General features: G+C 41.6%; 1 protein-coding gene across 1 annotated transcript in view; it reads right to left on the bottom strand.

Annotated features, from left to right (window-relative positions):
* Positions 1 to 12,913, bottom strand: part of zfpm1 (zinc finger protein, FOG family member 1) — a gene marked incomplete at its 5' end in the record, with an annotated part of 125,717 nt that overhangs the window by 82,810 nt on the left and 29,994 nt on the right. The gene's annotated exons all lie outside the window — the stretch shown is intronic.

Below are 12,913 nucleotides of genomic sequence, written 5' to 3'. Positions count from 1 at the left end.
TTCAATGACTTACTGAATCGCTTCCTATCTCAAACCTCCCTCCACCCCCCCTCCCAAAACCCAACAGCCAGGCAAGGCCACGAGTGCAGCGGGGATACAAGGTTGATACACACACACACACACACACGCACACGCACACGCACACGCACACGCACACACACACACACACACGCACACGCACACGCACACACACACGCACACACACACACGCACACACACGCTGAATTAAACAGTTAAAACAACAAAATGCTTTCATGGAGGGGTCATAAAAAGGTCAAGAGGAACTGGCTTCTGTAGACACACTCTCACACACACACAAGGTCATACAGTATGTGAAGTCTCGCTCCATCCTCAAATCATATCAGACGGTGTTTTTTTTCCATATCTCTGCTCTCCGTTGACATGAAGAGACTTGGCCTTGAGTAAAATGGTGAGAATTTTCACACACTAGATACAAAACACACAGACACACACACACACAAACTGTTTGGTGAAATTAGGTCATTCCAGTATCCAACATGGTTTTGGCTGTGAAATGTATTGATGGGATTCATTCACAAGGTCTATACAGCAAACGGTATAGCGCCCATGCTAATTCTTACACCTAATGGTACAGGTGGGACTTGCCCATAGCCCATATGGAAAAAAAACGCGTTCAGTTGCTACTCTTTTACCACAAATGCGACACAGCGGCTCGCTCAGGTGAAGTGGTTCACCGCGGTCTTTGGGTTTGAACCTGAAGTGCTCCCACAGCAGCTGTGGTGTTCAGCTTTGAAACCAACTCCATCTTTGGTTTTATTCTCCCAAGTCTCAACTATCGTGTCCTCTAAGCTGCTTCTCACAGGGCTCTCCTGCTGCACTCTGGGTAACTCTAGGGGTCCACCTCCCCACACAGAGACCATGCTGCTGACAAGTGACTGACACGACACGAGACGAGGGTGAACTCCTCATTACGCTGAGGAAGAGAGAGGCTCAGTGGAAACAGATGCTCAGCAGAGAAAACTGTGATAGTGGGACACCAGGAAAACACAGGAAACATGGAAATGATCGCGGCTGGAAAAGTTATCGGGATCATTAAAAGTTATCGTGCGATTAATTCATTTATTTCTTATTGCAACAGGCCTAGGCTGAGGTGAAGAATGTGTGTGTGAAAGGGCTGTTTGTACTTTTATTAGCTACTGCTATGGTAACCAACTGGCCAAACAGACAAATATTGATGCTCATGAAAGGTTCCCTGTTTACAAGTAAGAAGCATTTTTGACTTGCACATCACCTCCAGCTCTTTCACAGTAAGTCCTTGATACATGTTAGTACACAATATTATTATGCCAATTATGCAAAATTGCTATTAATGGGTGTTTGTTAATAAGAAGGTTGTGTGTCAGCGGCTGATATGCAACATCAAATGATACATCAGAGGAGAGCTGACGACTACAGGACACATCTGATCCAGGTGGATCAGGGACTTTAATGTATGGTCCCATTAGCATGAGCGACATTTCTCAAAGTGTGTAGAAGTGTATAGTGTGAAGGTGAACGTGTGTGTTATACTACATGTGTGATTAGTGTTTGCCTGTACTGTGTGTGTGTGCATGATATAATGAGTCTGATTGCAATCCCTTCTCCTTGATCTCAACCCTGAATAAAGATGAAAGGCAGATGAGAGATTATGATGGTATGCAGGAGGAAAGAGAGAGAGACTCCCTCCGCCATGGTCCACCCTCACTCACCCTCCCTTTTCGGAGCACCCAAACACCACAGCTATGACATGAACCAGTTCTGTGTCCACGGCACTGCTATGTTGCAGACGTTGAACAGTGGAGAAAACTAAAATCTGCATTTCTGATCTGTTTATTATACATAAAGATGCCTCTTCTCATTTGTTTTTATAAAATAGTGATCTTTACATGTTTCATCTTTCTCGCGTGTCTTTCCAGGTCTCTTACTTCCAATCACTTTTTCCTTCACTTACACATTCTTGGCTTCTCTCCTCCTTCATATTTTACTGACCTACTTTTACTAACTCATCTTCCTCCTTGTTTAGCTAATTCACCCTCCTCCACCTCAACGACCTCTCTAAAGTACCACAGCCTTCGCTTTTGCTTTTTATCCGAGTGTCAACCCTGAAACCTTGTCACGTGTCAATTTTGCAGCTACACAGGAGGAACCATCACACACAGACACACGCAGATGTTTCTGCTGGTCCCAAAGACTAAACACACGGAGGGCAGGAGGGAAAACAGCTCCGGCAACCAGAGACAAAAACATGCCTGAGAATGCAACAAGAACTGCTCGCGGGGGCATTTGGTGTGGTTGTGTGTGGCTGTGTGTGTGTGTGGTGTGTGTGTGTGTGTGTGTGTGTGTGTGTGTGTGTGTGTGTGTGTGTGTGATTTTAATTGATACATTTACTGTGAAACTGATTTTGTTTGTCAGTTGCATGACCTTCAACTGTTATGTAGTGTGTTGTTATGGTCTAAATATGTTTCGGAGGCATTTTGGGAACATGAAACAGGTTAAATGTATCAAACTAAATATCACCTACGGCTACTTTAACAAAAAGCCCATAACTCTGGTACAATTACAAAATAATGTCAACTGATGGCTGACACACAACTATTTGCTTTACTGTGGGGGCTTTCAAACTGAATGTGGCCCTGTTGATCGGCCCATGCATCTTCCTGGATGTGTATATAATAGGCTACATATAACAGGATGGATTTCAGGAGACCTTTTTAAGTATTCAATTACATGTCTCTGCTCTCACGGGTTTAAATTAGAGTTACTGCATTGCCGTTGTATTCCTCCAGCAAACAGTCAAGTTGCAGTTGTGAACTGTCCATACTTACATCACATATGAAGTGGAGACTGAAGTCATTGAATTAATATCATTAAATGTATTTGTTGGTGAAATGTTGATGCTTCACACACATCTTCAGATCTCTACAATCAGCACAGTTTCAACATTAGTGTCACCAGTTCAGTATGTGACCAGATCTCTCCCCTTCTGTTCCTGAGTTATGAGACATTATGACGTCACAGTGAAGTTGACTTTTGATCTCTAAAGGTCATCCACGAGTCTCAGTGGACATTTGGCCCAAAATTGAAGAAAATCCCTCAAGGCGTAACCCTTAACCCTAACCTGAATGATGTCAGCTTGTACAGCTCTTTTGTCATCTGTGGTTGTTGGGTTTTTTTGTTTTTGTTTTTTTTTAAATACTATTTATTGAATTTTAACATTTTACCAAGAAATACGAATAATGACGGTCAAAAAGATAACACAATGTGTAGCAGGGAGGTGTAGTAACCTAGAGGAAGGAGGAAAACGCCGGGGTCTTTATTCATTTTTCATTGAAATATCTCGTTAATCACCTTGGAAATAAACACACAGAATCTGGAGATCATCTTACACTCCCAAAAGCCATGAAAGTATGTTGCCCTATCACAAAGGCACTTAATACATACAGGAGAAAGGGAGTGATTCATTATTTGTGCAACATGACAGGAGTAATATGTAGTCTGTGAAGAATATTGTGCTGAGTTTCCCTTAACCTGTTACAAGTGAATGTGGAAGTAATTAGATGTATAGCAGCCTGCCAGTCAGTATCCAAATCCTTTTCTCATTTCCTAAAAATATTTAGCAAGTTCTACATGTTAAAGTTGTACTCCGTAAGAATTGAGATCCCTTGTTTCTAGTGGCCTCTGCGGCAGTAAGATGTAACTTCAGGTGAGCGTGTTCTTTCAGAGCCTTCATCTTGTCACGTTGACGGTCACTCTGTGTTGACTTTTTTTTTCTCTTTTGTAAACTTTATAGAAACACATTCACCTCTCTACTTCCGGTCCATCCCCTAAATGTTACCCTCTTAAATCCATACACACACACATGTTCCTATTACACTTTTGCCCTTACTACAAGCCTGACTCAGAAGTTAGAAGTTCCCGATTTCTGATTACAAGTGAACGCAGCATAACTGTTAGCTGTCAGCAGAGTCACTAACATGGCGTCTTATTTATCTAGAGAGGGAATGTCTCCACAGACACATATATTGTAATACAAAAAAGTATAAGTCAGTCAAGTGTTTCCATTAGTGGGTCATATGATCAATCACCATTGTTTTAACTCACTCTGTGATAGATGTTAAATTAAAAGGCAATTAAATAGATGGAAATCTTATGGAGAACAACTTTAAAGGAACCAAGAGGTGAGTGAAATGTTGATATAAAATGTTTTCAACATTAGCATTCCAGGATGAATTTCTCTATGTCATAAATACACTTCACCTACCTTGTGTCATTATTTATGACTGCAGTATGTTTGAGGAGGTGGTTGGAGGGGCCGAAAGGCACTGATTAGCAGCAACACTTTCGCCAGTCTGCACCAGGGCAGCTGAGGCTACTATCGTAGTTTACCACCACCATGCATGTCTGTGTGAATGAATGGAACCTGGACTCTGTAAAGCGCCTTGAGTACTGAGAGAGGCGTTTTAGAAATCCAACCCATTAACCAAGGCACTTCAACAAAAACCTTTATTTCATGAAAAAAAATGAGAGAACCCTTTCAGATCCTCCCAGTTATTGGTGTTAATCTGTACCTGGTGACAGTTGACTTCATTGTTGGACACACCCTATTTATCTGCAGCTCTCCTGGTTACGTTGTAAGATGGCAGCTGCTCTAAGGAGACTGAAACCCTGAGACACCAGGTTGTCCAGATGAAGGCCAAAGGGATGACCCTTTCAGCCATCAGAGAGAGGTTGGGTGTTCACAGTCTGTGATTTCAAGAAGATTCAAACTTTACAAGGACACAGATTCATTTAAGTCCCTCAAAAAGGCCGGTCGTCCACGTAAAACAAGTGCACCAGAGGACAGGATTATGAGAAGACTCTCAGTGGGGAATCAGTTCAACACTGCAGCTGGAGTTGGTCTCCAGTTCAGTGCTGAACAGGACAAGGATCTATCTCTGCACACAGTGTCTCACCGTTTGAGACTTTTTGGACTGAAAAAAAAAATTGTGGCTCTGCTTTCCTGGTTAATAGCTGATTTAAGGCGGACCGGGCAGCTTCAAGTTGTTTTGCCAGAAAACTACTAACAGTTTGCTTGAATTAAACAAATCTTGAAGAGAGAAAATAGTCTATTGGTGAGAAAACATGGCAGATTGAGAAAAATGTTTAGTCTTTATTTACAGGATGAAAAATCCATTAACAAATTCACACAATTTTGCAGATTTTTTCAACAGAATGGAACGAGAGGGAGATTTATCGTTATTTTGATTAGATACACAATTAAAGTTAATTGGGGAAGAAAATGTTGCCAGGTCTGACAAAAGTTGTGAGACAAAAAAAGCCAAATATGCATTTGGAGCATATACATCTAAAAATAACATGCTCCCCATACAGGTAGCTGGACAGAAGTACATAGCGGCCCCCTTTATCTGTTATAGTTTATCAAGAGTGAAAGGCAGGCTGCGATGTAGGTAAATAGCAACCCCCCCCTACTTTTTGAGTTATGTGAGTAGTAGAAGACCTGATCCACTCAGCTCCTCCTAATTTAATATGCTCTAGATCTGTAAGGTGGGTTTCTTGGAGAAAGGCTGACATTTTTCTTTCTTGAGGAAAACTAGAATCTTCTGGCATTTGATGTAACTGTTAATACCTTTCATATTAAGTGAAACGACTTTAAGATCACTCATTCAACAAAAAAAAATAAGACCGTCTGTGACTATCCATGCCTAAACGATGGACTGTATCCCGTTGTAGAACGAAGCCCTCCAAAACAAGAACAGAAATAGCCAGCTAATGGCTTACTTGTTTCCTGAGACAAGTGAAGATGAGAGCCATGTCTCCACGGCTGAGAGAATGCAACCCATCCGCTGCAGGAATGTCCAGCCTACTGCAGAGATTTTATTCCCCACAGTTCTCCCGCCCCATGCCAATTTATAACAGCATATACCAGTGTGATACTCGACACTGTGAACTGGAAAAACAGCAGGAACCAGATGATGGATCATTTTAGTGGTTTTGAAACGGGGACTTTTTCAAACCGTGGTATACCCTGAAACCGGTAACCGGCCCATGCCTAGTGTCATATAGTTAATTACTCCTTTCAACATCAAAAATCCGGTGTACCTAATCCATGGCTGTGCTTTCAACTACACATTTGACAATGCGTCGCGTCGTGTCGCCTCATAACGGCGAGGAATCGAGGAATTGATCAAGGAACTCTAAATTATGTAGTTTGGTATTCCTGTACGGCAACTGTCTGTTATTTATTGGCCGACAGATCTACAAGAAACTTATATCCTCCAATATATTGGTCTAGCTGAGGGCTGGGCAATAATTCAATATGATCATTTATCATCTGTCAAATGAATCATATCGACATTAAATCATATTTAAAGATATCGTTATACACAATTATTTCATCAAAACTGATAATAACCAACACATACTAACTTATTATTTTTTTATGCTATATGTCTCGTTATGAAAATATAAAAATGATCGATTACAAATAGAAGATTTTGACATATTGTCCAGCCCTGCTCTAGCCCAAATATAGTAGCAGCAATGGCATTTTCTTACTATCAAATGGGAAGAACACTTCGTCTACATTTTAATGGGTTAACAATCGTTTTGAATGCACACATCACACTCAAAGTCAAGTGTTGTATATGGTGGATTTATAAACAAGAACCAATCAAGCCACGAAAATTCAATATGTCATCGTTCCACATGACAGAATCCCAGTGTTGTACATCTGTGTGATCTCCAGCTGCCTACTGTACAAACTGCCAAAAAGAGGAAGCTTTTACCAGGAAACCCTCTCTGAGAAGTAAAGAGAAATACCACGAGAGAGAGTGAGAGAGAGAGAGGAGGGGAGGAGGGAGATAAATGGCAGAGAAGTGATAAAGATAAAGAGACAGACAAGCAAAGCAAAAAAACAAAAAAAAAAAAAACAAGGGAAAAGAGATGGAAAGATGGGGGGGTCAGTCTTTTTGTTGGAGAGAGCGCAGAAATAGAGAAGAGGGGGGGCACGCCACTCACAACTTGGCTTTGCATCTCTTATCTCCACCTCCTGTCACAAGGCTTAAAATAAAAATAAAAATAAAGTGAGATGGTGGCAGCAGTGTTGGTGCGATAGCCCTGTGGAGCATGGAGAGGGGATGTAAAGGAGATAGCTGGTTAAATATAACCCACTGCATGGTTGGCAGCAGCAAAGAAAGGGGGTATTTTCAAGAGGCAGGGCATCACTGGAGCCCTCACTGCCCAGATAACATCCATGTTAAGAGAGAGAGAGATAGAGAGAGTGTGTGTGTGTGTGTGTGTGTGTGTGTGTGTGTGTGTGTGTGTGTGTGTGATATTCATAACTACTCTACTGATCGAACACACACTCGCTCACAAGTATGCAGACATACACAATTACTTTTACAAACTGATGGAGAGCAACACACACACACACACACACACACACACAGTAGGTGCACAGGCGAGAGAAGACACGCTTGCTCACATCTATGTATCTCTCTGCCTTGCCAAAGGAAGTATCAGCGACCCCCCTCGTGCCCCCTCTCCAACGCAAAAAGTCACAACGGGATTTCTGATGGGAAAAATGTGCTTTCCTCAGATGATGGTCAGATAGAGGGGGAGTACAGCCAAATGTCAAAGATGATAAATGGAAGGGTGCAGAGACAAGATCACACACAAACACGCGCACACACACACACACACACGCACACAGGCACCTATGATTGGATGTGGCACCTCCTTTGTCACTATCAAAATCTGTAAATACATTTTGTGTCATATTTAATGTTATCTGTTCTTTCACTTTTAATTCCCATTGAAGTTACTCGTAAATCGCTTGTTTGCCTATTTTGGATGCATTTTTTTTCTTTAAGGACAGTTACCTTAGTTCACGCAGTAACACCTGGAGCCTGTGAGTCTTGTGCATTAGTAGTGCAATTTAATTTAGATTACAACATGTAATGTTTTGGTATATCACTATAAGCCCCACAGCTTGTGGCCATTTGTGCTGTGTGGTGAAATGAGTATGGTCAATTATAATTCATACTCAGTAGTAACCCGAACATGGTCTTTCCCCGGTTAAGGGAAATATCGGATTATGAAGTTCCCCACGTTTACATGAGTGGAGGTTGAATAAGAAAATGACGGAGTAACTCCACCTCCGGTACAGTAGGTGGCGCTCAGCCAACATACAGCTGGACTGAATACGGCTTTATTTTCACCCTCACTTTTTCAAGGTCACAACAACTTGGAAAGCGGGGGGAAAATGGCCGACTTTTTAACAAAATTACGACAGAAACGAGTCCTCCCTCGGTTGAAAAAGGTAACACCATTGTTTTTTTTCCACGTCGTTTTTGGCAATGTTGCTTCTTGGTTTATTCTATCTGCGGCACTCTAAAGCCACTGCGTGGTGGAGGGGGGGAGTTATAACCCACGGTGCATGCGAGGTGAAACCCGATAGTAATCTGGAAATGCTGTTTACATGCATGAATAATCAGGTACTGAAGGGGTTCTCTAGGTCTGTTAACAGGGGTATGAAAACTTTTACCCGGGTTACGGTGTTTACATGGTGTTTAAGAAACCGGAGTATGCCTTTAACCCGAATGCAATCAGGTTTATAAACTGCATGGAAACACACGACTGCTGTGGGTATATAGTTTTTACTAGCCTCCAAAGTCATGTCAGAAGATGCAATGATATGTTCTATGGATATGCTGCACAAAGCGTTGTTTAAGTCATTCTTGTGTAGTTTCAGCACAGCCGCACCAGGTGTAGCCAGACACAGGCAGGTTTTGACGTGCTCCGTGCGTACCTTCTATGAATTTAATGTGAAATTCAGCTTGGTGTCTGAGTTAAATATCACATTTATAGATGACGTTTTTCAAAATCTAAAGTCTTCGCATTTTTAGATTTTTCAAACTTCCTGTATATCTATTGCACCTTGGGCTGCAATTTATGATTATTCTAATCACCACTTTTTTGATCAATGAAATCATCCCTTAGCTGACAATATGTGAAGCAAACGGTGCATTATAGCCATGTAAAAACGTTAGCCCAAGGTGACCTTGTTTAGTGTCTTTGGTTTTGTCTGACCAACAGTCCAGAAATGTAGTTGAACATAAACACCTGCATGTTTTTAAAAGACTGAAGTCCCATTTTCACCACTACAGTTTACAAATAACTTTGACATTTTTGTAGAAATGTGAAATACTTTGTAGCATTATGTGCTTGGTTGCTGCCTCAGAATATAACGGCTCAAACATTTATTCGATAAATTGGACGGAAATGTAGCTAAATTTTAATACTCAATTTAAGTGATATTAAATGAAATATTAATAGGTTTATTTGCTAAGATTATAACGGCAGGCTGTTACGTGTTCAAAGTAATTTGAAAGGCTTTAATCTGGGAATGTTTTAACAAATTACAGAACTGTCTAAATTATGACTAAATCATTTTATTTTGAAATATTAATAAATTAATCCACCAATAGTGCAGTTTCAGAAACTCATCACATTTCCTGTCAAACTAAAAAAACAAAAAAGATCCCTTTCCTGTTAGCTATTCTCCTACTTCCGGCACCACACCAATCTTCACAATCGGCCTTTATTTTATTCTTAATAACCCATGTTTTATGACTGTATCTTGCACGTCAGTGAAGCTATCACTGTGACAAAATCTGTCCACACAGACAGAACAAATATAAACACCTGCCAAAGTGCGGCTCGTTTTGAAAAACCTTTCTCCTGGTGCATTTAAGGGCAGACCGTAAGATTTAGGCAATGAACAGCAACCTTGTTCTTACAGAAAAAGGACGTTATTGTCTCATAAGATCCATGTGTTCTTATGGTTGCTCAAGTTTACATTTTTGCCTAAAGCTGCTAAATGTGAAACATCAATGTCAGAGCATCCTTGAATGCAGCATGTGGAGTTTTATAGCGGTAGTTCAGCACCTATGTTCTGGAACTGGTTGTGCTTCAGTGTCTTGCTCAAAGCCTCTTCTGCCAGCTAGGGAGTTTGAACCTGCATCATCCAGTAGAAGGATGACTCTCTGTCTGCTAGATCAGCTCACGGTGGTCACGAGGTGACAGCAATGACAGCATCGTGTCTTGTCTTTCTTAACCTGGCCTAGCCTGGCCTTGCCCTGTTTGGTCTGATGTCTTCTGGGGCTTTAGAGTCTCGCTTAAGGGCGGTGTGTGTGTGTGTGTGTGTGTGTGTGTGTATGTGTGTGTGTGTGTGTGTGTGTGTGTGTGTGTGTGTGTGTGTGTGTGTGTGTGTGTGTGTGTGTGTGTGTGTGTGTGTGTGTGTGTGTGTGTGTGTGTGTGTGTGTGTGTGTGTGTGTGTGTGTGTGTGTGTGTGTGTGTGTGTGTGTGTGTGTTTGGATGACTTAAGAGATAATTTTAATATCAGGCCGGTGTGGATTGCTGATAGTGTTTTAAGGCAGGGCCCGGTGGACCAAGCGCTGGTAGTACCTATCTGTAATTAGTAACCATTCCCTATCACTGATAAGATAAACTACGCCTGACCTTTTCCATTTGGTCACCATAGCAACCCAACACCCCCACCCCGGTACTGCCACCCTCCCCTTCATATTATTTTAGTGATTAAACAGCAAATAGCAAAGATGTGAGGAGCTGATAGGACCATGATTAATAATAGTCCTCCACATGGTCCTCTGAGGGGTGTGTGTGTGTGTGTGTGTGTGTGTGTGTGTGTGTGTGTGTGTGTGTGTGTGTGTGTGTGTGTGTGTGTGTGTGTGTGTGTGTGTGTGTGTGTGTGTGTGTGTGTGTGTGCGCGCTGAGAGGAGGAGGGGCCCGTCAGTGTCAAACAGTCATTGTGAAACGGCTTGGCTGGGCTTTTTGTGGTGAATAATGGAAATTTAAGATGAGCTCAAAGTGAAATAAAAGCAGCGGGATGAGAGCGATAGATGTCTCCCTTTTCCAAGAGCTGCTCTCTGAGGATAGGTAATATTAACATTACCCTCTCCCACACCCACTCAGCTTTGGCCCACTGTGGCCCTTACATTCTGAGGGGCCATGCTGGGGAAGTGCTATCGGTTGATGAATAATGAATGCTTGATTCCAGAGTTACCGCCTCCTCAATTTAAAACGCCACACTGTGGTTTTAGAGTGGCAGGCAGGAGTAAGCTCTCAGAGAAACCTGAAATGAGAAACTGGGGGTGGTTCTTAATGTCCGTGACAAACTTACCACTTACAGGAAAAGCAGTCATTGTGGAGATAGTGTAAGATACATTCAGGTGTGAACAGGACGAAACACTTTTAAAAACAACATCTTGTATAAATATCAAAATAATCTGATATCAAGGTCTGCCTGGAAGACAGGACACCGACAAACACTTTAGAAGACTGTCCTTAGCAACATAAAGAACATATGATATGGAGTTAATTGACTTGTTTAAGGGGAAAGTAAATAGTGATTATTAGTCACCATGGAGACAAACAATGGGCCTCATGCAAGTAGTGATATATGAACTAGTGTTCTCTTATATATTATTATATATTTTGTAAGTACACATGGTTCTCTTATTTGTCCTCCTCTCTGAGGTCACACAACATTTCAAGAGTCACTTTACCTTACACACCGTTTACACCTCTGTGGATATGTATTTACTACATACATTCTGTCAGCTTTCTCTTTATTTATTTGCATATATTGTCTACATACTGTACATACATAACTATATATAAATACATATACATACATACATATTTACACACAAAAGTACACAGATGTCTGCATATGTACTGTATATGTATGATTAGTATATGTATATAATAGACCTGTTGTTAGATAGTGTGTAGGGGGCGTTACCATATGCTGATAAACAATTCAGATCCAGTGACTCACCTGGGTAAGAGCACATTTTGAGTGTTTAGAATGTTTGCTGCATGAGGCCCAATGTGTTTTGTTAAGAGATACATGACGTAAAACTACATTTTTAAAACCTAAGACAGGCCCCATACTGTATATACTGTATATGACCTTCCATCCATCATCTGCAACCGCTTGTCCCTAACAGGGTCTTGGGGGGCTGGAGCCGCTCCAGCTGACATTGGGTGTGAGGCTGGATACACCCTGGACAAGACGCCAGTCTATCACAGGACACATAGAGACAAACAGAGACAGACAACCATTCACACTCACATTCACACCTATGGGCAATTTACTGTCATCAATTAACCTGCATGTGTCTTTGGACTGTAGGAGGAAGCCAGAGACCCTGGAGAAAACCCATATGGGATCTTTGTATCATTGGATAAACTGAAAATACAGCCTGTTCAAAAGAACAGTGACAATATTAGTCTCCAAAAGCCCACATCTCTCAAACTTTAATGTCATGTTACACAAGCTAGTTGATTTTCAAAGCCCTCAAAGTATTCCTCTTCTCAGAGTCCACTGAACTCAAAGCAAGGCCTTCCTAACTCCTAGGAAGCCTGCTCTGTATCTCCCTCAATTTGCATGCCAGGGAAACAGCGAGTAGGTATGCAAAGCGGGACCAGTTGACTGAAAGGTCAGTGAGGGTTAGGGTTTACTGAGGTCAGGCAGCCAGAGAAGCTAAGCAGAACCCTGACCATTGTTATCAGTCCCATCCCTCATCACTCATTCCCTATAGTAAAAAGGGAAATGTCTCTTTTACCTCCAGCACTACGGAATGTCCTTGTGTAGGGCCACACCAACTATTAAAAAAAGAAAATCTTTATCTTTATTACCTGATGATGTCTAACTGATGAAAAAGGTGTTCATAATTGTTCACATGTTCGGCCGTTGTGTCTGTTTTGTTTCAACAGGGCGTTTGGAGCCGGAAATCTTATTTTGAAAGGGTGTTAGGTCAGACTGCACAGCCGAATTAGTATCCAATTAGTCCCCATATTAACT

This window comes from Echiichthys vipera (genome assembly GCF_963691815.1).
Source record: "Echiichthys vipera genome assembly, chromosome: 7".
NCBI lineage: Eukaryota > Metazoa > Chordata > Actinopteri > Perciformes > Trachinidae > Echiichthys > Echiichthys vipera.
The sequence above is the reverse complement of the archived record's forward strand: the minus strand, read 5'-3'. Positions and strand labels throughout refer to the sequence as shown.